The 26,513-nt window shown below is 47.4% G+C and overlaps 1 protein-coding gene across 1 annotated transcript in view; it reads right to left on the reverse strand.

Annotated features, from left to right (window-relative positions):
• LOC121281361 (ras-GEF domain-containing family member 1C-like) overlaps positions 1 to 11,232 on the reverse strand; it is a 252,523-nt gene extending 241,291 nt beyond the window's left edge. Inside the window, exon 1 of the mRNA XM_041194292.1 lies at positions 11,102 to 11,232. The gene's annotated coding sequence lies outside the window, so the exon portion shown is untranslated. The remainder of the gene's footprint in view (positions 1 to 11,101) is intronic.
• Between the last annotated feature and the right edge of the window lie 15,281 nt (positions 11,233 to 26,513).

Below are 26,513 nucleotides of genomic sequence, written 5' to 3' on the forward strand. Positions count from 1 at the left end.
GTTCATGGAGTGGAAGCCCTTCCAATTGACGAAGGCACTGGGCTCACCCACACAGTTCGCAGAGATCTCAGGCCCAATCATCTGACAGATAGAGTTGACTGTCCCTTGAGAGACGGAGCTTCCTTTGGCACTGCACCTCAGACATATTGAGGTAGTTGCTTCGCCGCCTGTATATCCTGGCAGCAGGATAGTGGCGTCTTCTGCGGCCCCTTCTGCCTTGGACTTCCTGTTGGCCCTGCGCACCTTGTGCCTGCGCCTTTCCTCCCAAAGGTGACTCCCCTGGAGGCTGAATGGAGGCTCCCCTGGCCTCCTCCTCCTTCTAGCCCTCCCTTCCTCCTCAGATGAGGTGCCTCCAGTGGAGAGTTCAGCTCCCATTCCCAGACTAAGGGAAGGCTTCCTGAAACCTGCAGGCCCAAAAAAGATTCCTCAGTACAGAGTGGTGACCTGAAAGTTGTGAATCCAGTCCAAGTAGCTGGTATGCGTTTTGAAGTATTGCAGATCACACAGGCAAGTATCAGTAACTTTGAAAAACCAATATTTGATGGAGAACACTCGCGATCCCACTGAGCCCTCTTATCCTACCCGTGGAAGTGGTTTATACAAATATGTCCTATCTGCCTGCCTGTTGCACCCTTGCGCTGACCACATGGGTGCCGACAAATCACCGTTGATTGGTGCCTCAAGGGCATTAAGTGGCCCATTTAATAAATGGCGGGCGTGCATCTGATATCATCACGCACCTGCCCAACGAAATATCGTGATGGCACATGGTGAAGTCGGGACGCTTGCCCGACATCGCCACAGGTCATTTTAAATGCGGCCGTGTGGAGCCTGCCCCCGCACACCAATGGGAAAATTCTGGCCTTGGTTTTTGGGGCCACATCTTCACTGGAGCTGTCTTGGGCTGCAAGCATTGAGAACTGTGTGCACAGCTGCAGTTTAGATATGGCACCCAGGGTGATGAAACAGTGAGGTAATGGCTTGGCGGGATATTCAGAGGCCACCCTCCAGTGATACAGCGTGGGCAGACAATATGGCACAAAAACCCGCCCTTGTGGAAGTCCCTATTATCATTGCTATATAATTCTTGCATCCTCCTGTAATTTGCCTGCAAATTTGCTCTTCTATCTCCTTCTCACTATTTTGTTGCCCATAGTATACATGCAGTATCATCATAGCTCCTCTTTTGTTAATTTAATCCAAGTAGTCTCTGGCTAGAATTTTCCCTGAATTGCAGGATGGTGAGTGACTTGGAAGGAAACTTCCAGGTGGTGGTGTTCCCATCTAACTGCTGCTCTTGTCCTTCTAGATGGCAGTGGTCGTGGGTTTCGAAGGTGCTGTCGAAGCAGCCTTGGTGAGTTTCTGCAGTGCATCTCGTAGATGGTACACACTGCTGCTACTGTGTATCGGTGGTAGAGAGAGTGAATGCTGAAGGTGGTGGATGGTGCCAATCAAATGATTGCTTTGTCCTGCATGGTGACAAGCTTCTTGAGCATTGTTGGAGCTGCAATCAACCAGGCAAGTTGAGAGTATTCCACTTGTGTCTTGTAAATGATGGACAGGCTTTGGGGAGTCAGGATACACGTTACTCACCGCAGAATTCCCAGACTCTGACCTGCTCTTATAGCCACTGTATTTATATGGCTGGTCTAGTTCAGCTTCTGGTTAATGGTATCCGCCAGTGGGGGACCCAGTGATGGTAATGTAATTGAATATCAAGGGGAGATGGTTGGATTCTCTCTTGTTGGAGATGGTCATTGCCTGGCACTGTCAGACACTGGGAGATGAAATTTAACACATAAGTGTGAAGTGATACATCTTGTTTTGAGGAGAGACATTGGAGTAAATTTAGTGGTCAATGGGTGAAACAAGGGCTCTCATTACTAACCTCAAAGAAAGCACCCACAAAGATCGAGCAATCTCTGTGTTATGGATTTACATAAAAACATAAGAATTAGGAGCAGGAGTAGGCCATACAGCCTTTTGAGCCTGTTCCACCATTTGGTATGATCATGGCTGATCTTGGGCTTCAACTGCACTTTACCGCCCACTCCCTATATATCATGATTCCCTGAGAGACCAAAAATCTGTCTATCTCAGCCTTAAATATATTCACCGATGGAGCAATTCCAAAGTTTCTTCGAGTGAAGAAATTTCTCCTCATCTCAGTCCTAAATGATGGGCTCCTTATCCTGAAACTATGCTTCGGTGTTCTAGATTCCCCAGCCAGGGAGAATAACCTCTCACAATCTACCCTATCAAGCCCCTTCATTATCTTGAAAGTTTCAATGAGATCACCTCTCATTCTTCTAAACTTCGGATTATATAGACCCAATTTACTCAGCCTCACAGAAAACAACCCCCTTGTCCAAAGGACCAATCTGATGAACCGTTGCTGCACTACTTCCAATGCAAGTATCACAGAATCACAGAATTATTACAGTGCAGAAGGAGGCCACTTAGCCCATTGTGTCTGCACCGGCTCCCTTAATTCCCTTAGTGCCATTCTTCTACCTTCTCCTTGTAACCCCACACATTCTACCTTTTCAGATAACAATCTAATTCCCTTTTGAATGCTTCGATTGAACCTGTCTCCACCACACTCTCAGTCAGTGCATTCCAGACCTCAACCACTCGCTGCACGAAAAAGTTTTTCTCGTATTGGTTTTACTTTTGTTGCCAATTACTTTAAATCTTGTTCTTGATCCTTTCACAAAGAGGACCAGTTTCTCCCTATCTACTCTGTCCAGACCTATGAAGATTTTGAATACTTCTATCAAATTGCCTCTCAACTTCCTGTTCTCCAAGGAAAACAGTTCTAACTTTTCTAATCTATCTTTATAACTGAAGTTCCTCTTCCCTGGAACCATTCTGGTGAATATTTTCTGCACCTTCTCTAATGCCTTCACATCCTTCCTAAAGTGTGGTGTCCAGAATTGGATGCAATACTCCAGCTGAGGCTGGACTAGTGTGTTATACAAGTTCAACATAACCTCCTTGCTCTTGTACTCTATGCCCTTAATAATAAAGCATAGGATACTGTATACTTTATTGACTGTTCTCTCAACCTGGCCTGCTACTTTCAATGATGTATGCACATATACACCCAGGTCCCTGTGCTCCTGTACCCTCTTTAGAATTGTACTCTTTATTTTATATTGTCTCTCCATGTTCTTCCTACCAAAATGAATCACTCCACATTTCTCTGCACTGAACTTCATCTGCCACCCATAGCCTTTGCAGTGTCCAGTGCCTTCAGCCTTTTCTTGATATCACGTGGAGTGAATCAAATTGGCTGAAGACTGGCATCTGTGATGCTGGAGACCTCCAGAGGAGGCTGAGATAGATCATCCACTTGGCACTTCTGGCTAAAGATTGTAGCAAATGCTTCAGCCTTATCTTTTGCACTGACATGCTGGGCTCCTCCATCACTGAGGATGGAGATATTTGTGGAGCCTCCTCCTCCAGTGAGTTGTTTAATTGTCCACCACTATTCACGGCTGGATATGGCAGGATTGCAGAGCTTATATCTGATCGCTTAGCACTGTCTATCACTTGCTGCTTATGCTGTTTGGCACGCAAAGCCCTGTGTTATAGCTTCACCAGGTTGGCACCTTATTTTCAGGTATGCCTGGTGCTGCTCCCGGCATGCCCTTCTGCATGTTTCATTGAACTAGGATCGATTCCCTGGCTTGATGGTAATAGTAGAGTGGGGGATATGCCAGGCCATGAGGCTACAGATTGTGTTTGAGTACAATTCTGCTGCTGCTGATGGCCCACAGTGCCTCATGGGTACCCAGTCTTGAGTTGCTAGGTTTGTTCGAAATGTATTCCATTTAGCACGGTGCCAGACAGCACGATAGAGGGGTATCCTCAATGTGAAGATGGAACTTCATCTCCACAATGACTGTGCAGTGGTCACTCCTACTGATATTGTCATGGACAGATGCATCTGCAGCAGGCAGGTTGTTGAGGATGAGGTCAAGTATGTTTTTCCCTCTTGTTGGTTCCCTCTCCAACTGCCACAGACTGTCTAGCAGCTATGTAATTCAGGACTCGGTCAGTAGTGGTGCTACCGAGCCATTCTTGGTGATAGACATTGAAGTCCCCCACCCAGAGTTCATTCTGCACCCTTGTCACCCTCAGTGCTTCCTCCAAGTGGTGTTCAACATGGAGGAGCACTGATTCATCAGCTGAGGGAGGGTAGTACGTGGTAATCAGCAGGAGGTTTCCTTGTCCATGTTTGATCTGATGCCATGAGACTTCATGGGATCTACTCCTGACTGTGTACCACTGTGCCGCCACCTCTGCTGGGTCTGTCCTGCTGGTGGAACAGGACATATCCAGGGATGGTGATGGTGGTGTCTGGGATATTATCTGTAAGATATGATTCCGTGAGTATCACAATGTCAGGCTTTTGCTTGACTAGTCTGTGAGACTGTTCTCCCAATTTTGGCACTCGCCCCCAGATGTTAGTACGAAGGACTTTGCAGGAATGACAGGGCTGAGTCTACCGTTGTCATTTCCAGGTGGTTCATCGCATTTCACTCCTTTTTGTGACTTTGTAATGGTTTTTTACAAATGAGTGGCTTGCTGGCTATTTAAGAGTCAACCTGGAGTCACATATAGGCCAGGCCAGGTAAGGATGACAGTTTCCTTCCCTAAAGGAGCATTAGTGAATCGGATGGGTTTTTACAACAATTGACAATGGTTCCATGGTTATGATTAGACTTTTAATTCCATACTTTTGTTTTATTGAATTCAAATTCCACCATCTTCCATGGTGGGATTTGAACCCGGTCTCCAGAGCATTACCCGCACCATGATCCTGACCCTGTGCAACTTTCAATGAGGGCGGCTCAGGGACAGACTGGTGGCCCACCGTCAGGCAACAGGAAGCCAATTCAGGCCAATTATTTTCAATTAATAGGCCTATTAAGATACCATTTCCCTGTTGACATGTGATTTTCAGGGTTGGTAATGCAGGGAGCTCACATTGCAATAGGTGGACTCAGGGTTGAAGGCAGTCGGGGTAATGAAAGATAAAGCAAGGAATTTTACCCATCCCCAACCTATTACAGCAACAAGACCACCGCTGTGGCCTCTGGCTATCCCCGAGAGGGGTTTTCCCTCCAGCCAGGCAACTGTGGCATCATGTACCTTGCAGACTCCATGCTTAGATTGGCAGTTTCCACCTTGACCAGTGGGGCTGCCGGTCACTGAGTGCTGGAGGACCTCCCAGTGTTGGGAGCCTGCCCGTTGTTCCTGATTGGATGGCGAGCCTGCTTCCTGGACTTTAATTGCCTGGAGCATTGAAAATTGTAGCGGGTGTGACTAAACCTCACCATGAGGGGTCAGGACTCTGAACTAGCCCCCATGTCCTGTTCCCAACACCCGATTGAAAATCTCCACATCTCCGAATCATTAGTCCAGTTCTCTGGATTATTAACCCAATAACATAACTAGCACGCTACTGTCCCCGTTCTTTCCGCAAAACTGGAAAATGTCAAGGGATGGCCTTATAAAAGTCATCATGCTTACAAAGGATTATGTTAAGGCAAATAGCGATAATTAGTGAGATTGTAAAGAGGACACAAATGTAAAATAAAGGTAATTGCTAAAAAAATTAAAAGGGTGGATTAAAAATGATTTTTAGATGGTTAGAATTTGTTTGCCACAAAGCACTGTTTGAAGCAGAGCTCATAAATTCTTTTTAGAAATAAAATAAATAGTTGCTTGGAATTTTAAGTAGTGTGGGACCAAACTGGAGAGTTGGATTCAATAAGTGGCTTGTAGAGAAAATGCCAGCACAAACTTGATATGTCAAAAGACTGGCTCCTATGCTATAACATTCTTTGATTGAATGATTTGTGAATATGTTTGAGTCCACATGTGCAGAGCTCTGCCTTTCCCATTTCACAGTGATGTGTAGCAGCAAAGTAACAGCAGCACCCAATTCACATCATTGCTCAAGTGTTGTCAGTAATGCATTAGTTGACACAGCAAACAGAAGTAGTTCCATTTGTCATGGCTGCTGATGCTCTGGAATCTGCCCAGTTTGCAGTGGGGACTAGATAGATTCCAGAGCATGAGTATCATGCAAATTATATCCCTGGCTGTGTGGGCAGTAACCAGCCTGCCCATGTGCAATAAAAATAGAAGCCAGTGTTGACCAAGATTAGATGAAAAAAAACCAGAAGCAGCTCCTCACTGCCAAAGGCACTGATGCCTTATTTGCTTCATCTCCTAATAAAAGCAGGCTAACACAATCAGCAGCAATGTAGGACAGACAGAGCATTAACAAATCTAAACTTTTGCACGCCCATACTGGGAATGAACTACTGTGCAATTAATTCATTTCTGAGTTCATTGTTGCAGTTGATTCAAAACACTTCTTCTGACTTTCTAAAGTGCATTTATCTCTTCAAGAGCCCTTACAGATTTTCTCAAAGTAAAAATTACGGTACTCAGCTTTATAAAATTTGGCGGATTGGTAAAAGGGAGATAATATGAATTTTATTATTCAGATGCTATTTGCATAAGGAAACAAGTTTAATCAGAAACATCGCCATCCCCTACAGCAAGAGCTACAGTTATTTCTTTATCATGCATTGTTAATCATTATGCTGAAGGAGAGCAGCTGTTTATGAAGAATGTTAATATATATTAATTTATATATGTCAGTTAGATTAATAAACTAGGCTTGTCTCTGCAAATTTAATGCATTAATATCTCTTTCACAAACAGTATTATAATTTTCTGAATATTTTCAACTCATTAAAAATATTATTTAGTTCTTTTGTAAGCACATGATTGATTGATTAGGGTAATGACAGCCTGCACTGTGATTTACAGAATTCTCTTTGTTAATATGAAAAGTTACTTAATTGTGGATTAATCATAGTTGTCAGTCATTTTCATTTTTTTGCATGATCACAAATACTTCAGTAAATACCACAGTTCAATCTACTTCCACAATGAGATGAAAATGAAACCGCTGTTTTCATGATAAAGCCAAGTTCCCAAATTATTCGCATACAATGTCATGGCTGCTCATGTCAAAACACATTTCCTAGCTGGACCAGGTATTAGTTACACTAGATGTATATTGCAATTTATTTGTATCATGCTTTATTTAAACAAGATGCAATTCCATTTTTGTTCAACACTGAAACTGATTCTGGCTTGAAAACAATTTATTTGGACCATCCTGAACAATGTTCTCATTCTAGGACTTCCTCAATAGGGCATTGCATGCCAATTTATAGTAAGTACATGTTTCTTTGGGTGTGTTAATGCCGTATCACTACAGAGCAGCTTTTGAATTTGCAGCAATATTGAAATTGCAGCATTTACCCCAGGACTGGGTCCTAGCCTGACTCCAAAGCAATTGGCAATCAGATGCCTTGTTAAAGCATTTTCATGCTGTGCTTTAACACGTAGAATACAACTTCGATGTGGTTCCAGACCTGGCCTAAAGCCTGTACACAGCCGTGTGTGTGTGTCCATGGGGGAATTTTTAGCTTGTTGGGCGGACATATGCCTGACCCGACCAAGCATACAATGACGCATGATGACGTAGGGCGAGCATCCCGACATCATTGCGCACTCATGCGATATTACGGTCTGCGAGTGTGCGCTAGAGTCGGCAGTGCCCTCGCTGACAACTGAAAGGCCTATTAAGGCTATTAAAAGGGTAATTGAAACAAATTTTTTGCTGCCTGTCCAACATTATGGTCGGTGGGCAGGTGAAAAGGCCAAGTGGTCTTTGCACTATTTTAGGAAACCTCATCCACGGGCGGGATGAGGTTTCCAACAGCAAATAAAAATAAAAATTTTAAAATTTCATGTCCCTGCTCATGTGACAGAGTTACAGGCACACGGGCACACACTTGAATATCTCCTTGAGGCACAGAGCTGCTTCAGGGAGATGAACAGTTTAAAACATCAAAAATAAAGATTTAAAAAATGTTACAAAACATGTCCCCTCATGTGACTCTGTCCCATGGACACACACACTCTGTGTACAGCATTTAGGCCAGGTTTGGAACCACCCAACACAGGCAAAATTCTGTCACATGATGGGACATGTTTTATAACATTATTAATATCTTTATTTTTGATGTTTCAAACTGTTCATCTCCCTGAGGCAGCTCTGTGCCTTAGGGAGATTTTCAAGTGTGCACTTGCACGCATGCGTAAAGTTCGTGCTCACCCTCCTCCCCCATCCCCCACACAGGCAGCACTGAGCACTGAGCACTGCCTGTTCCATGTTTCATGAGCACATGTTTCATGTTGGACGGGTCTTAATTGGCCTGCCAGCATGAAATTGTGATCCAGCCCCGATTGCGGCCAGCTTCCCAAGTGCCCCCCAGCCACCGCTGCTGAGCCCACCCAACGGGGGCAAAATTCTGCCCCATGGCTATGTGTGTGTCGAGTGTGTGTGTGTGTGTGTATGTGTCCCCAGGTGTGTGTGTCCGTCCATGTGTGTGTGTGTGTCCCCATGTGGATGTGTGTGTCCCCATGTGGATGTGTGTGTCCATCCGTGTGCGTATATGTCCCCCCGTGTGTGTGTGTCCCCGTGTGTGTCCCCGTGTGTGTGTCCATCCATGTGTGTGTGTGTGTCCCTGTGTGTGTGTGTCCCCGTGTGTGTGTGTGTGTCCATCCATGTATTTGTGTGTCCCCGTGTGTGTGTGTCCATCCATGTGTGTGTGTGTGTCCCCGTGAGTGTGTATGTGTCCGTCCGTGTGTGTGTGTGTCCCCATGTGTGTGTGTCCCTGTGTGTGTCTGTGTGTGTGTCCATTCGTGTGTGTGTCCCCGTGTGGGTGTGTGTCCATCCATGTGTGTGTGTGTGTCCGTCCGTCTGTGTGTCTGTATGTGTGTGTCTGTACATGTGTGCATGTCCATGTGTGTATGTCCCTGTGTGTGTGTGTGTCCATCCGTGTGTGTGTGTTTGTCCATGTGTGTATGTCCCTGTGTGTGTGTGTGTGTGTGTGTGTGTGTCCATCTGTGTGTGTGTGTTTGTCCTTCCGTGTGTGTGTGTGTGTCCATCCATGTGTGTGTGTGTCCGTCCGTCCGTGTGTGTGTCCATCCATGAATGTATGTGTCCGTCCGTGTGTGTGTGTGTCCATCCGTGTGTGTGTGTGTCCTTCCGTGTGTGTGTGTGTCCGTCCGTGTGTGTGTCCATCCGTGTGTGTGTCCATCCGTGTGTGTGTGCATGGGCAGGATTTTAACCTTGTCGGGCACGGTGGATGGGCCCTGGAGCGGTTGCAAAGCCGACTGCTGCCCACGATCAGGCCCCGACATCAATTTCACCCAGGCTGAGTGTTGAGTTCTGTGGGTGGTGGCAGGAGGAAGACGAGTGTGGAAGTTTGTGCACGCGTGCGGATGTGTGCCCAGAAAGATTTTTAAAATCAAAAATAAAGAATGTACAAATGTTGAAAACATGTTCCCTCATGTGACTCATGAGCAGGGATATGCTATAAATGATATTTCAAAATTTTTATTTTATTTTTAATTCCTGTTGGAAGCCTCATCCTGTCCACGGATGAGGTTTCACAAAAAATTCCAAGGCCGCTTGGCCTTTTTGCCTCTCTGTCAACCGTAAGGTTGGACAGGCAGCGAAAAATTGCATTCAATTAATACTTTAATGGCCTTCATAGGCCTGTTAATTATCAGCAGGTGCATCTTGCCAAATCCTTGCGTGCCCACCGATCGAAATATCGCCTGAGTGCGCGATGAAGTTGGGACGCTCACCTGACGTCATCGCCTGTCACTTTATGTTCGAAAAATTCAGCCCCATGCATGTGCCTGTGTGTGTGTGTGTCCATGTGTGCGTATGCTTTTGTTTGTGTGTGTCTGTGTGTGTACATGTGTGTGTGTGTGATTCTGTGCGTGTGCATGTGTGTGTGTGTGCATGTGTGTGTGTGTATGAGTGTGTGTGTATGAGTGTGTGTGACTCTGTGTGTCTGTGTGTGTGTCTGTGTGTCTGTGTGTCCATGTATGTGTGTGTCCATGTGCGTGTGTGTCCATGTGTGTGCCCAGGTGCATGTGTCCATGTGTATGTGTCCATGTGTGCGCGTCTGTATGATTATTATTTTTTAATACATAAGGTCTTCATTTCTTCAACTGCTCCCGCACATAGTGCAACTAGAGCATTGCTAAGGTACTCCAAATCCATTATGGGAAGCTCAACAATTTAAATTAAATGTAAGGATTTGCCAGCACAATAAAGACTGTTCTTACCCGTATGCAGGCAGACATAAATCAGTCAAGTGGGAAAATTCCAATCAGAACAAAACTACTAAGAGTCTGCTTACTATGAAATGGTATATCAATAAAACTTATTGCAAAGTAAACAGTTAGAATAGGGTATTTAATCACATGAAGAGAGACAAATTCCTCAATAGCCAAGATTAAATTATTCAGCTCCCTTGTAAATATGGTATGACAAATATTCAGCAGTACGAATTTTCATCAAAGATCAAACGACAACTTTGAAAACAGGTAATGTAACATGCACATAAATAAACCCAAAGAAAGAACATGGAATTTATGAAAACCACACATCTTCAGAATTGGGTTGTGCACCACATAGCCCTAGTGGACACATGCTACTAAACATTACCAAAGAGCAGTAAGTAGCAATTGATTGAACTGTCAAAAGCTAACAAATACATTACTACACAATTCCCAACAGATCTAATTCTGCAAAAAAACAGTCTTTACTACTGATAGTTCAAGTGTAGGCTTTTAATGTATCACAATGTATTCCTCACAAATATAAAGTTAATTGAAATGTGAAAAGGAAAAATAATTTGAAATCTATAAAATAATATAGGTCAAGTAGAAATGCGAGGGAGCACTGATTTAAACAGCAGAGGCTGTAAAATACATTACAATATGGAACAGTTTGAAAGGTAGAATTTTTTATTAGTTAAATAGATCCAGACAAACCAAATATCATGTTGTGTTTGAAATCATATTTCTGTTAGCATTCTCAGGCTTTATGTCATCCAAAATACTGCACAAATATAACCTTTTATTTTACAGGCAGATCCAAGACATTAGATAGCTATGTTCAGCTTATCAGACTACTAACCTTAAATGGTGGAGTGCAAGTCTTCATCAAAGGCATGGAGCTGATCTTTTTGAGAAATGAACCTCTTCATGTAAATGCAGCTTTCTTCTCCAAATGGAAACTGCTGCACTGCAGGCTCTACTGCTCCACACAGAGGTCAAGTTACAATCTTCCAACTGCAATAAGAATCTCAGAAATACTCTTTACAAATTCTCAGACCTATTCAAAATGCTTTCAGAAATCTATTCAGCAACAGAACATTACTAAGCCATTTCCCCGCATGCTACATGGGTCACTGAGTATCAAAACCAGGCAAACCATAAGCATAATTATTTAATATGCCAACAGTTCACATCCCTTTTAATTGTTAGCATGAACGCAGTGATGTCAGGGGACCAGAATGGGAGAACCTGATATCCATTTACTTTGAAAATAGATTTAAGGTCATATATATTGACGAGGATTTTTTGTATTTTAGTCTCAATCTTAATTCTACACAAAGCACTGATTCTTCAATATTTTCTACAATATAGAAATTAGTTTGCAAAACCACAGATGCATGGTGAGATGGAAGCTATGGACAAAGCTTCTAATTTTCGAGACAGGCCCTAATTGAAAAGAGAAAGTGAAAAGGGAAAACTGAGAATGGAAACTGACCCTCCAAGTTGTTAAGGAAACTGATGCTGAGATTAAAACAATCAAAGCTTCTAGTTTCAACTATATAAAAAAGGAGACAGAGCCATCAGAGTTCAGGTCTAGGCGATGAGTCCAGTGGAGCAATACAGGCAGGTTGAAGAAGACAGAGGCTAGACCCAGAAGCTGAGAATAAGTAAAGATATAGGGCTGAATAATACTGTCCAGGATCAGGAGCGTTTCTCGCTTCGCGGAGCGTATTATGGGGCACAATGACTTCGGGCACTGTTTACGACATCATCACGTCAGTTTCCAATAATTGAGCACGTGAGCGCGTCAAAAAGTTGGGAACCCGTCCGTATTATTTAAATATCAATTTAAAAGGCAATTGAGCAAATTAACTACCCATCTCACAACAATAATATGGTCAGAAGGCAATAATATGCCTTCAGAGTGAAATTTATGAGGGGTGGGGAATCTGTTTTTTAAGGGCAAGCTTATTTGGGCAGATTTTAAAACTGCAGCTGAGACCAGAGTCTCAGCTTTGCAGTTAAAATTTAATTTCCTGCAGAGATTGCTCATTTGAGTGTGCTGAGTGACATTTTGGATATTTTTTTCATGAGGAGGAATCTCCTCTCATTCAGAGGGGTCGCTTGATTGTTCATTGAATAATCTCCTGTCGGTAACCCAGGTGTGAGGGGTCAAAAATCTTGGAGACAGATAGGGATTGTTGGCTCAGTTGGAGACACAACCTCCAGGGAGGAGGAGAGAAGGATTAGGAGGAGGAGTAGGGTGAGAAGAAGAACGGAACATAGGGAGGCTTAGGATGCATTGGTTCCTCAGGAAGGGGACAGACTGTGATGATCAAGAAGAGCCCAGAAACCCTCATTGGAGGCACAGATGAGCAAATGCCTCCCCAAAGATATACAGGCAATGATTCAGCTGAGTGAGACGCAGTGCAGAAGGCTCAGGCTTTCAAGGGTGACTGTAACATCACTATGTGAGATGCTCACAGGGGAGATCTCATCCAACTACCTTGGGGGCCACCCGATGCCTGTCATATTGAAGGTGACAGTGGCACTTTAATTCTTTGCAACAGGCTCATTCCAGGCAGCCTGTGGAGACCTCAGTGGGATAACACAGCCTGCTGCGCACCATTACATCTAGGTACTCACAATGCAATGGTCCAAAGGGTTGGGAATTACATCTCCTTCATGCTGGACATCCAAGGCCAGATGGATAGAGTCGGAGGATTTGCAGCTTTTGCAGGGTGCAGGGAGTCATTGACTGCACACACGTAGCCATTAAGACTCCTGCTGGACAGCCATGCACAGAAAGGAGCTTCCACTCAATAAATATGCAGCTGGTGTGTGACCATAATCGGCAGGTCATGCAGGTGTGTGCCAGGTATCCAGGCAGCAGTCACAACTCATACATCCTTAGGACCTCATAGATGCAAGACCTTATCCCCAGCACAGATTCCTTGGAGGGATGGCTACCAGGTGATAAGGGCTATCCACTAAAAAGATGGTTAATGATGCCTGTCAGGGTACCCAGAATTGACCCAGAGAGGAGGTACAATCAGAGCCACGCCAGCACCAAGGCCTTGTGGAGCATGTCATCAGTCTCCAATAGATGTGAATCTGATGTCTGGACAGAACTAGAGGTGCATTACATTAATCCCTGTCATGTATGTTCCTGATAGTCATGGTTTGCTATTCACCCCATAACTTCACCTTCCAAAGAGGAGATGCCCTGGAGGATGATGACACACCAGATGGGGGCCAATCCTTTGATGATGAGTTGAGGGACCATGGTGGTGCTCCTGCTGATGGCCCTGGCCATGATCGAGTGGACGACTGTGACACCAGTGATGCCTTAATACAGCAAAGATTTCCATACTAAGGCCAGAATTTTCCAGCTGACGTGCAGGTGGAGGAGCCTGCATGTCAACGCTTAAAATGTTGCCCGCTGATGTCAACGCGTGGCATCACGATATTTCGGTCGGAGGGCACGCTCAACCGCAGGGCACCCGCCCACCATTAATTGAAGGCCTCGTTAAGGCCTTTAACTTGCCAAGTGTCCAGGATTTTGAGGGGCCCGTGCGAACTTCAGGTTGGAGCACGGATCCAACGGGCAGGCAGGTAGGAGATTTTTTAATAAAACTCATGCAATGTCGGGATATATGGACTCAGAGGGGCTGTTCATGTTTTCCATGAAGTTTTAATTGCAGAAAGTGTTTTAAAGTTGCCTGTGTGATTGTTAGCAGTTCACATCAATTTCTAAGAGCTTTTTGTGTATTTTGAAACCAGTCTGCAGACAATAATCTTTCTCAGGCCTGCAGCATTCCAGAGGCCTCCACTTAGCCTGGGGGTATGTGTTCTGACCTCTCCACTGGAGGCAGCTCCCCTGAGGAGGAAGGGAGGGATAGAATAAGGAGGAGGCCAGGACTGGACAATCAGCCTCCAGGGGAGCCACTTTTGGGAGGCCAGGTGCAGGCACAAGGGGCGCAGAGCCAAGAGGTTGTCCAATGTGCAAGGGGCCACAGCAGATGCCACTATCCTGCTGCCAGGGTATACAGGTGGCAAAGCATCTACCTCAATATGACTGAGGTGCAGTGCCGAAGGAGGCTCTCAAGGGAGACAGTCACCTATATCTGTCAGATGATTGGCCCTGTGATCTCCCCTGTGTGGGTGGACACCCCATGCCAGCCACAGTTGCCCTCCACTTCTATGCTCTGGCTCCTTCCAGGGCTCGGTGGGTGATCTTTGCAGTGTCTCCCAATCAGCTGTCCACACTTGTGTCAAGCAGGCTACAGACACTCTGTTCCGATGGGTATTGACCTTCATCCACATCCGCTGCGAACAGGCAAGTCTGGCACAGCGAGCCAGAGGCTTCGCAGTCATTGCTGGCTTCCCCCGTGTCCAGGGTGCTATAGATTGCACACATGTGGCTATCAAAGCGGCAGCAGGTGAGCCCAGTGCCTTTGTCAACAGGAAGGAATTCCATTCCATGAAGGTGCAGATAGTGTGTAATCACAGGGTGCAGATGCTACAAGTCTGTGCAAGGTACCCAGGCAGCTCCCATGATGCCTACGTCCTCAGACACTCCCAGGTGCCGGGGCTCTTCAGTGCTCCAGCTCGTCTGGATGGATGGCTGCTGGGTGACAAGGGCTATCCCCTCAAACGGTGGCTCATGACGCCTCTCCACTATCCAAGAACAGAAGCTGAGCAGCGGTACAATAGGAGCTACGGCACCACAAGGGCTGTGGTGGAGAGAGCCATTGGTCTTCTCAAGATGCATTTCTGTTGCCTGGACCGCTTAGGGGGCGCATTCCAATATCTCCCATACAACCTCTGATAGTGGTAGCATGCTGTGCCCTGCACAATCTTGCGCTGGAAAGGGGAGATGCAGTTGACGATGAAGACCTTGATGCCCTGGATGAGGCTGCATATGGTAAATTCCCCACTGAGGTCTTTGTGTCTGCGCTGGTGCCTGGCTGGCTGAATTGATGTGCCGCAAGTTGCACATGTAGGGCCTTAGGTGTGGAGGGGGTGCTGTGGTGTCTATGGGCGCGGCGATCTGGTGGTGATGCTGAAATTAACAACAAGGACAGTGCATCAGTTAGCGTACAGTCAATTCAACCTTTCATCCCTTTCCCCCCGAGCCTCATAAGTCACTTACCCCTCAAGACCCTAAGGAGATGAACATTGGTGAGGTGGAAAAGAGTCAAGAGGAGCCCCAACCATTAAACACACATGCAGACAGGCTGGTCAGATGACCTCATGAATGCCACATGGCATGTTATGTACCATTGGAGTGGGGAGAGTGCAGAGGTACCTGACCTGGATGCATTCTGGATAGTTGCTGGGCTGAGGAAACATCGCAAACAATTGCGACATTTGCCGTGGATCACAGGAGATTGCGAGGTCACATCATTGGCCTTCATTCCGTAAGGAGGTGCAGAGACCAGGTGGGCAGAAGGCAACATTTCCCCTTGGTGCAGGGATGAGTAACGTGGTGGCATTTATCTAAGTTGAGACCATGATGTTCACAGCTGAGGTGCTGAGTATCTTTTGGACAGAGTAATGTGGGGCGCACTGGCTAAAAGGGTGCTGGAGGCCCCAAACCCCCTCAGATGCAAAAAGACTTTGGCTGTGCAGCAGCGATCCAATGGCATGTTAGGCCATGGGGATAGTGGTCACCAATGGGATAAGGTGACTTTGGAAGGTGGTGGAAACGCAAATCCTCAAAGGGACGAGGGACCGTTGTGTATGACCCACACGTCAGAATGTCTCAGTCTGTGAATGAGCAGTGTTTCAGCATTAATGATTGCAGCAACCATCAGTGGTTTGGATGATGGGCAGACAGAGTGGATGGGACTGTGGACCTCAAATACCTGCCCGCCGGACCCCAGCCTCGCTGCCCCCAGCTGCCCTAGCCTCCTGACTGCTGCCCAGCTCCATGGCCTGCTCTTCAAAAGTTGTCAGGCACTGGAGGAGGGCTAAGTCTCCTTCTGGGTCAAATGGCCAAGGCCGACATGGTACTCACCCATCCAGAGCACAACAAATCATTGAATCTTTTCCTGCTTTGGGTGCCAGTGCACCGCACATCATCATGGGCACTGACAGTGTCACCCACCTCCTCCCACGCCTGGCTGGTGATATGGGGGGCCCTCCTCCTCCCATCCTCCGGATACAGCAGGTGCTGACGGATGCCCACTTCTTGCAGGAGGACAGCAAGGCATGCATCTGAATGGCCATTTGACCCAGAAGGAGACTTAGCCCTCCTCCAGCGCCTGAAAACTTTTGAAGAGCAGGGCATGGAGCTGGCCTCTCCTGCAGCCTGTCCCCCTCCTCCTGTTCATGCTCTTGTGCATGCAGACCATCCTCCCTCTCTCCATGAGTGGCCATGGTGCACTGCCTCAAGCAGGCTGCCTGGCCACTCTTTATACAGGCTGCCGATTCCCCATTGGAACTGGCAGTCTGAGGCTGCCCGCCCCGGCGGCTATTTTCCCATTCTCCACGGGAGTCGCTTACCCGCTGGGCGGGCCTTAATTGGCCCGTCTGTGGAAAATGGCGGCGTGGCCCATTTCTCCAGCGGCAATCATCTGCCTGTCTACCGCTGAGTCAGTCGGGCATGCCCAACTGGCAAACGGAAAGTTCTGCCCTAAGCCTTGCCACTGCTGCAGAAGGGGCTTGATAAACTCGTGGCCCTCCTTTTCCCAGCACTCAGCATGAGTTGATCATGTCGATCATATGTTGCACTTAGAAAGGCACCAGGGGTGACCTCACTGAATCTGTGGGCAGCTTTGTCCTTCGAGAATGCCTCTCCCCTTGCTCCGATGGCACAGACATCTATGCATGGAAATATATAATAAATGTACAACTCCTCAATGCTGAAAAAGCTGGGAGGTTTCCTGATTCTTAAAATTTCTGCCACCTATGAACATTGACATTGTTGGCAGAAATTAGCTAAATTTTAAATTGACTTGCCTGCCCAGACTGGAAAAAGCACAAATCTTCATGATGTATAATGGATGCATTCGATTGATCATCTGATTGGCCACCTTTCACTGTCCCATGCCAGGGGGCCCTTTAAAGTGCTGGCCATTAATTGTTCCGGGTCATGGCCTACAGCCTCAGAGATCAGACACCTGCCCTCCAGCACTCACTGGACGGGATGCCTGTCTGTAGCCCACCCTTGCCGCTAGATCGCGGTAATTACCGTATTATCAGGTGCACACCAATGGCGGGCCCGGAAGTTGGAAAGCCGCAGACTTCTGAATGCAAAACCCACTGTCGGCGCATGAATATATTATTCAGCCCATAGCTGCTGCAGCTGTTTCTGTTATTTGAAGTTAACGTTAGTGGATCTATGCCATCCAGGCCATTGTAAGCTGAGTCGAGGAGGTTCTGCTGACGTGTGCCATTTTTGGCAAAGGCCATGCCCATGGGGCTGAAGTTGGTTGTGTGCTGCTCTAAGCTGGAGGCCTGGCTAAACCCCATAAGACAGGGAACTGAAATCCTCCATGAGGAAGGTAGAGTTTTGTAGGACTTTGTAACATGTATGCTAAGTGGACTGCCAAGACAATTTGTAAAATCTGTCTTAATTGTATCTGCCATTTAACGTGCAATTTATAGTTTATAATCGACTGCAATTTGCCTGTTAATTCATGCTAAACTTATTTTGATGCTGGGTTTTAGAGTCTAGGGTGTTACCTAAGTGAGTATTTAATATTGCTTTGTTTGACTCTTGCACAGTAAAAATTATTTTGTTCAAACTGTGGAATTTTGTGACTTTATCCTTTCAGCGAGTAACTTGGAAATCAGGGCCAGAATTTTGTCTTCATCAGGTGGGCCCTGCCGGGGTGGGCAGGAGCGGTCGGGAAGCTGCCCGTGATCGGGGTCAGGCCGCAATTTCATACTGGCAGGCCTGCCCAGCGTGAAACGTGTGCTTCAACCCTCCCTGTGTGGGGGGGGTGTGGTGGCTAGTGGGGGTAGGTGAGCCTGAACTTCGTGCATGCGTGTGGGTGCACATTGAGGCACAGAGCTGCCTCCGGGAGATGAATAGTTTTGAAAATAAAAAATAAACAACTTTAAGGTGTTAAAAACATGTCCCCTTATGTGACTCTGTCACATGAGCAGAGACATGTTCTTAATGAAATGTTAAAATTTTTATTTGCTGTTGGAACCCTCATCCTGCCCGTGGATGAGGTTTCCTAAAAAGTGCAAAGGCCGTTTGGCCTTTTCGCCTGCCCACCATCCGTAAGGTTAGACGGGCAGCGAAAAATAACATTTAATTAAATCTTTAATGGACTTAATAGGCCTTTTAATTTTCAGCGGGCACACTGCCGACTCCCGTGTGTCCCTGCCAACCAACATATTGCCCTGGTACGCGATGACGTCAGGACACTCACCCGATGTCATCATGCGTCATTTTATTATCGAGTAGGTGGGGCATGCACCCGTCTGCTCAGCGAAAACTCCTGCTCCAGCTTTATTCTTTTATATAAAAAAGGTTACTGGCCTCAACTGAGATCATAACAATGGCCTGATCAAAGCAAATATGAATTTTATTTAAAAAAACCAATAAATATTTTCGCTCAAACCAACGTGATGTAACTTAAACACACATGACAAAAATAAAAACATAAATGCTTCCACAGCCAGGATTTCCCGGTTGGCTGGGTGAGGGGTGGAGTGATGGACATGTCCCAACTCATGTGACGGTGTAACATGAGGGGACATGTCAGGGAAATTTGTTTTTTCTATTTTTAACATTTTTTAATGTGAAGCCGATCTCCCTGAGGCAGCACTTAACCTCAGGGAGATGAGTGCACTCTTTTGCGCACACGTGCGAAAGAGCACACTCTGGGCTCAGGGAATTCCAGCCCCCCTGCCTGCACAGGGAGCGCATAGCGGGCCTTAATTGGTCCACCCACTGTGAAATTGCGGCATGCCCCTGATTGGAGGTGCACCTCCACGCGCCCGCTCCAGAAACCTCCCCCCCCCACCCCCCCCCAGACGAGGGGAAAATTCTGCCCCACAATATTATCTTACTTATATTTATGCAATTAGTAGAGCTGAATTCATAACTTTTGATAAACAAAGAACTTTCCTTTTGGCAGGAAACTTTGTGAATTTCTCAGAAGATAATCAAGCAGGAGAACTAGATCCAAAAATTAATAAATCAGAACCCAGCTATCTAAGGCATTATGTCTGGTCAAATATATTAGGTGTAGAAAACTTATCCTATTGAGGGTTCCATATTTATAATATTGTCCAATTTTCAGTTTTTTGCTTTTGAATTATGGAAATGTCACTTTTGTGGTTGGTAATAGTGTTGAACAAATAGTTATGTGGAATGCAAAAGTGAAAGTGGTGTATGGACATTAATGGCAGTTCACAGAAAAAAATGATGGCATAACAAAGTAGCAATCAGATCATAAAAAAGCATAAATATGAAGGAAGACATGAAGTATACAGGAGGAAGGCTGGAAGGCTCCTGGCCTGCCCGCCAACCTTAAGGTTGGACGGCCAGGCCCATTAATTAGTTTAATGACCTTGTCAATGGCCTCAATAGGCCGTTGACAGGTCAGCAGGCGCACAGCTGATTCGGCTACACCTCCGCCGACCTGAAAATAGAAATGACGCGGGGTGATTTCGGGAGTTCCGCCCAACATCATCCCGCATCATTTTAACGTATTGGCGAGTGGGCCCCGCCCCACCACTTGCCGACCAAGAAACCCTGGCCTATGAAAGTGATGAAGGAGCAAGAAGTGTTGAGAAACCTGAGTAATTTTGCTGTGAATGACTTACATAGGGTAGAATCTGATTGCATAGCTTATGAGCTAACAAGCCTGAAATAAAATTTGATTATGAAGTTTTTTTGGAGAACAATTGAAATTTGAAATAGGCTCCCAGCAAAAGCAGTTAACATGGGTCAGGATTTTATTTATGGCTGGCTGGTTGGGTGGAAGCAGGCGGAGGCGCCGCCATTTTATGTGGACGGGCCAATTAAGACCCACCCAGCGTGAATTGCGGCTCCCGAGATCAGCGGGAAGGGGTGTGCGGCGGTTGGGAGGCCAATGACTGCCGGGTCCAACAGCGACCCAGCGGCCTATTCAAAAAAGGCACAGGCAGCCTTCCAAAGGCTGCTACTGATGTCACACAGGAAGATGTCAGGCAGTGGTCTCGGAGAGCAGACCAGGCAGGTTGGCGGGACAGTGTGCCTCGCTGCCCTCCAAGGAGGTGGCAGCATGCCGCGACATCCTTGTGCCAAGGGATGGGAGGAGGAGGCACCCCTACATGACGACACATGCCTAGGAGGAGGTGGCAGAAAGGGTCAGCTCCCACGATGTGGTGAGACGCACCTGGGCAGCACCGCAAATGGTTTAATGACCTCGTGATCGGGAAGGGTGAGTACCGTGTCGGCATGGGTCACTTAGCACAGCAGTGAGGTTGACCCCCACCCCGTCCCACCCCAAACTCAGAATTTTGTTTTTCTATTCATTTATTCACGGGATGTGGCCTTCGCTGGGTGGGTCAGCATTTATTGCCCACCCCTAGTTGTCCCTGAGAGGGTGGTGCTGAGCTGCCTTCTGTATCCGCTGCATGTGGTGCAGGAACATCCACAGTACTGTTTGGGGACGAGCGACAGTAGTGGAACACCAAAAACATTTCAAAATCAGGATGCTGAGTGACTTGGAGGGGAGTTTCCAGGTGGCAGTTACCCACCTATCTGCTGCCCTTGACCTTCAAGGTGGTAGTGTTTCTGGGTTTGGAAGGTCTTAGAGTGTGAGTGGCAAATGTGATGGAGACAGCATCTGGGCAAGGGGGTCAGCCCTGGCTGCTTGGAGTGAGTGTATGGCGGCTCCAGGGTCACGAATCGGATGAGCCCTGCAATGTTTCACTCAGGTGGGGTTGGCCAGGCTGCAATGGCAATGCAGGTACAGGGTGGACTAATCAATGCTCCTCCCTCCTTTCAGGAGAAGACAGCCCACAGTAATGCAGAGCGGCTGTGGACTGGCGGAGGGCAGCCCCACCTTCTCATCATGACCAGGTACGAGCAGGAGGCACTGGAGCTGGAGAGGCGCCATGTGCCCAGGTCAACCAACTGCGGTGAAGTTGGGGTGCCACTGGGAGGTAAGAGTGCCATGCACTGAGGTCACAATGTCTGTCAGTGCAAACATTCCCCTGTTGACTTTATATTCATTTCAGCATCTGACATAGGTGCCCCTTGATAATGGAAGGAGGAGCACATCCTGATCTGGGTGCCAGGCATGCACATTAACAGTGTAATAGCTTCTACTAATCAAATGTCCATGTTCTTCCTTTCAGCCTCACCGGAGCACAACCGGACTCAGGAGGCAGAGGGACCGCCGCTGACCCCTGAGGGCCCAGAAGATATAACTGCACCACCCTCTCAGCCAGGCAGGTACCAGCACGGATGCCAGTACCTCAGTGGGGATAAGATCATCGGCTAGTATCTCGGTGCACAGGGGTGAGGGCACTTCACACCCACTTGAGGTGCTGGTGGAGACAGAGTGCCCAGGGCACCGGCACTTGGGGGAATGCTGGGGACCAGGAACATGCTCAGTTGGTGGCTGATGATGTGCCTCTGGAGTCGTCCAAGGCAGCAGATGCTGGAGGTCCAGCAAGGTATGCAGGAGGATCTTACAGAGATACATGAGGGAATGCGTGCCATGGTCTCCATTGTGGAGAAGTCCATGCAGAGCATGAGCAACAATACCTCCTCCATGGAGAAAGTGGCGACTCTCATGGAGAGGCTCCTCCAGAGAACAATCAGGGCTTCCTGGGGATGCGCTCGGACCTGCAAGCCCTCGCAGTGGCATTAACCTCAGGTGGTCAGTGTCAACGTGGGAGATGGATTGGGCACCCAGTATCCCAGCTAGGTGCCTGTCCATCAATGATGAGCAGGGAGGTCCAAAGCAACTTCACGTTGGCACATGATCTGCCTGTCGTCTCTGCGGGCTCCTCAGGGCACTCTGAATGATGGCAGCAGCTCCTCCATCCCTCTACCAGTGATCGTGGCATCTGATGAGGCTGCAGCGACTGGGGAGATACCAGCCGTGCCACTGACCGCTCCGTCCCAGGCTCCACGGGCCAGAGGACAGCCTCCAAGGTCATCGAGGCCAACAGGACAGCAGAGTGAGCAGGCTGTCTCCAATGCCAGTGCCAGCAAAGGGGGAGCACCTAGACATAGCACCTGCAAACATAAATGTAAACCACCACAGGCACAACACTAGCTTATCACTAGTGGTTTTCTTTTGACTCCCGCTTAAGTTGTTTTTCAGTAGGTCTGCTGTTCAGCACCTTTTAATGGACTTTTATTGATTGCCAACATGCATTCAGAAATCAATGTTTTGATTCTCAACAAACCTCTGGGTGCTTCATTAGTTCTGCAGGTGAAGGGGAGCCCATGAATTTATGAGTGACTTGTTTGTCATTGAGCTTTATTGACAAGTCACATAGTTAATGTTCCTGACCAGCCAAATGTTGCTCTCAGGTATTGAGTATGGAACCTGCAGCCCTGGCATGTGGTGTTGGTTCATTTTTGGTAGACTTGCTGAAGGAGCATTGGATTAAAGACTTCCGGGTGTTCCTGCCTCCATGGAGATTTCCTGGGTCAGCGTCTATCCCCTCAGCATTCTCCTGTGCGTGCTCATCCTCGGACTCACTCCTGGACTCATCATTTGCAGCCAGAGCATCTGTGTCTCCATCTTCTTCCTCCACTGCGTCCCCCCTTTCCAGCGCCAGATTGTGGAGAGCGCAGCATGCAACCACTATAAGTAACACATGATCTGGGGGGTACTGGATGCGCCCCCTGAACGGTCCAGGCATCAAAACAGCATCTTGAGAAGATCGATGGTTCTCTCCACCACAGCCCTTGTGGAGGTCTGGTTCCTATTGTACTGCAGCTCAGCCTCTGTTCTTGAGTGGTGGAGAGGCGTCATGAGCCACCTTCTGAGGTGTTAGCCCTGGTCACCCAGCAGCCATCCATCCAGCCTAGCTGGAGTACTGAAGAGCCTCAGCACCTGGGAGTGTCTCAGGATGTAGCCATCATGGGAGCTGCCTGGGTACCTTGCACAGACTTGTAGAATCTGCACCCTGTGATCACACACTGTCTGCACCTTCATGGAGTGGAAGCCCTTCCTGTTGACGAAGGCTCCCGGCTCACCCATTTGTGTCTTGATGGCCACACGTGTGATTGCACCCTGGATGTGGGGGAACCCAGCAATGGTCGCAAAGCCTCTAGCTCGCTCTGCCTGCCTGGCCTCATCCGAGCAGTAGCGAATGAAAGCCAATGCACTTCTGAATAGAGCAACTGTCACCAGCTTGACACAACTGTGGACAGCTGCCTGGAAAACTCCACAAAGATCACCCACTAACACCTGGAAAGAGCCAGAGGCATAGAAGTTCAGGGCAACCATGACCTTCAGCATCACTGGCATGCGGTGTCCACCCACACAGTTGGAGGTGCTCTCAGGGCTGATCCTCTGACAGATGGAGGTCACTGCCTCCCATGAGAGGTGGAGCCTCCTTCGGCATTGCAGCCCAGACACATTGAGGTAGCTGCATTGCTGCCTGTAAACCCTGGCAGCAGGATAATGGCGTCTTCTGTGGCCCCTTCTGCCTTGCACTTCCTGTTGGCCCTGTGCCCCTTGTGCCTGTCCTGCCAAAGGTGGCTCCCCTGGAGACTGAATATGGTCTCCTGGCCTCCTCCTCCTTCTGGCTCTCTCTTCCTCCTCAGAGGTGCTGCCTCCAGTGGCGAGCACAATCCCCATTCCCAGGGTAGGGGAAGGTTGTCTGAAACCTGCAAGGCCCCAAATGTTATGATTCCTCCAGCATCCTGAACTGAAGATAAAGGCAAAATGCTGCGGATGCTGGAAATCTGAAACAGGAACAAAAAAATGCTGGAAAAACTCAGCAGGTCTGACAACATCTGGAGAGAAAGACAGAGTTAACGTTTCGAGTCTGTATGATTATTCTTCAGAGCTAAAGAGAAGTAGAAATATGGTGAAATATATACTGTTTAAGGGTGTGGAACAGGTGAAGCTGGATAGCAGGTCAGAATATGTGGAGGCAAAGGAGAGATTGCAAAAGATGTCATAAACAAAAGGTCAAAGGGTTGTTAATACTGGTGGTATTGGCTAAAGGAGGTGCTAATGGTGACATTAAGAGTGGAAAGCAGAATGTAACAGTGGCAGGATCAGGGTAAGCACTCTGGAAAGTGACAGATGGCCCTAGAAGGGGTGGGGGGGGAGGAGATGGTGATGGGAACAAAAGATCGAAATGGCTAAAAGCCGAGGATTAAACAATAAATAAAAATGAAATTTTTTTTTAAAAAAATAATGAAAATAAGTGGGGAAGAAAATAAATAAATATAGAAAAAAAGAGGGGATCTAAAAGGATGGGGATGGAGGAGAGAGTTCATGATCTGAAGTTGTTGAACTCAATGTTAAGCCCAGAAGGCTGTAAAGTGCCTAATCGGAAGATGAGGCGCTGTTCCTCCAGTTTGCGTTGAGCTACACTGGAACATTGCAGCAGGTCAAGGACGGACATGTGGGCATGAGAGCAGGATGGTGCATTGAAATGGCAAGCGGCAGGAAAGTCTGGGTCATGCTTGCGGACGGATTGAAGGTGTTCTGCAAAGTGGTCACCCAGTCTGCGTTTGGTCTCCCCAATGTAGAGGAGACTGCATTTGGAGCAACGAATGCAGTAGATTAAATTGAGGGAAGTGCAAGTGAAATGCTGCTTCACTTGAAAGGAGTGTTTGGGCCCTTGGACAGTGAGGAGAAGGGAAGTAAAGAGGCAGGTGTTGTACCTTCTGTGATTGCATGGGAAGGAGCCGTGGGAGGGGATTGAAGTGTTGAGGGTGACGGAGGAGTGGACCAGGGTGTCCTGGAGGGAATGGTCCCTACGGAATGCCGAAGGCGAGGGGGGTGAAGGGAAGATGTGTTTGGTGTTGGCATCATGCTGGAGTTGGTGGAAATGGCGGAGGATGATCCTTTGAATGCGGAGGCTGGTCGGGTGAAAAGTAAGGACAAGGGGGACCCTATCATGTTTCTGGGAGAGGGAGGAAGGTGTGAAGGCAGAAGCATGGGAGATCGGTCGGACACGGTTGAGGGCCCTGTCAACCACCGTGGGTGGGAAACCTTGGTTAAGGAAGAAGGAAGACATCTCAGAAGCACTGTTTTGCAAAGTGGCATCATCAGAACAGATTCGACAGAGGTGAAGGAACTGAAAGCATGGGATGGAGTCCTTACAGGAAGCAGGGTGAGGAGCTGTAGCTGAGGAACTTACCTTCCCTTCCTTGACCTCTGTCTCAATTTCTGGTGATAGACTGTCCACCAATATTCATTACAGGCTCACTGACTCCCACAGATACTTCGGCTACATCTTCCCTTCACCCCCCTCGCCTTTGTCATTCTGTGGGGACCATTCTCTCTGGGACACCCTGGTCCACTCCCCCATCACCCCCTACACCTCAACCCCCTGCCACAGCACCTTCCCATGCAATCGCAGAAGGTACAACACCACCCTGCTCTCATGCCCACATGTCCGTCCTTGGCCTGCTGCAATGTTCCAGTGAAGCTCAGCGCAAACTGGAGGAACAGCACCTCATCTTCCGACTAGGCACCTTACAGCCTTCTGGACTTAACATTGATTCAACAACTTCAGACCATGATCTCTCTCCTCCATCCCCACCCTTTTTTGATCCCCTCTTTTCTATTTTCATTTTTATTTTTTTATTATTTATTTATCCCCCTCCCAATTATTTTCATTATTATTTTAAAAATTTATTTAAATTTTTATTCATTGTTTTATCCTCAGCTTTTAGCCTTCTCGATCTTTTTTCCCCACCATTGTCTCCTCCCCCCACCCCACCCCCACTAATGCCATCTGTCACTTTCCAGATGCTTACCCTGATCCTGCCCTTGTCACATTCTGCTTTCCACTCTTAATGTCACCGTTAGCACCTCCTTTAGCCAATACCACTACTATTAACAACCCTTTGACCTTTTGTTTATGACATCTTTTGCAATCTCTCCTTCGCCTCCACCTTTTACTGACCTGATATCCAGCTTCCCCTGTTCCACCCCCCCCCCTTAAACAGTATATATTTCACCATATTTCTGTTTCTCTTTAGCTCTGAAGAGATATATGGACTCGAAATGTTAACTGTGTCTTTCTCTCCATGAATTCTGTCAGACCTGCTGAGTTTTTCCAGCACTTTGTTTCTGTTCCTGAACTGAAGCCTGTTCTTTGTCAAA

This window comes from Carcharodon carcharias, chromosome 8, assembly GCF_017639515.1.
Source record: "Carcharodon carcharias isolate sCarCar2 chromosome 8, sCarCar2.pri, whole genome shotgun sequence".
Lineage (NCBI taxonomy): Eukaryota > Metazoa > Chordata > Chondrichthyes > Lamniformes > Lamnidae > Carcharodon > Carcharodon carcharias.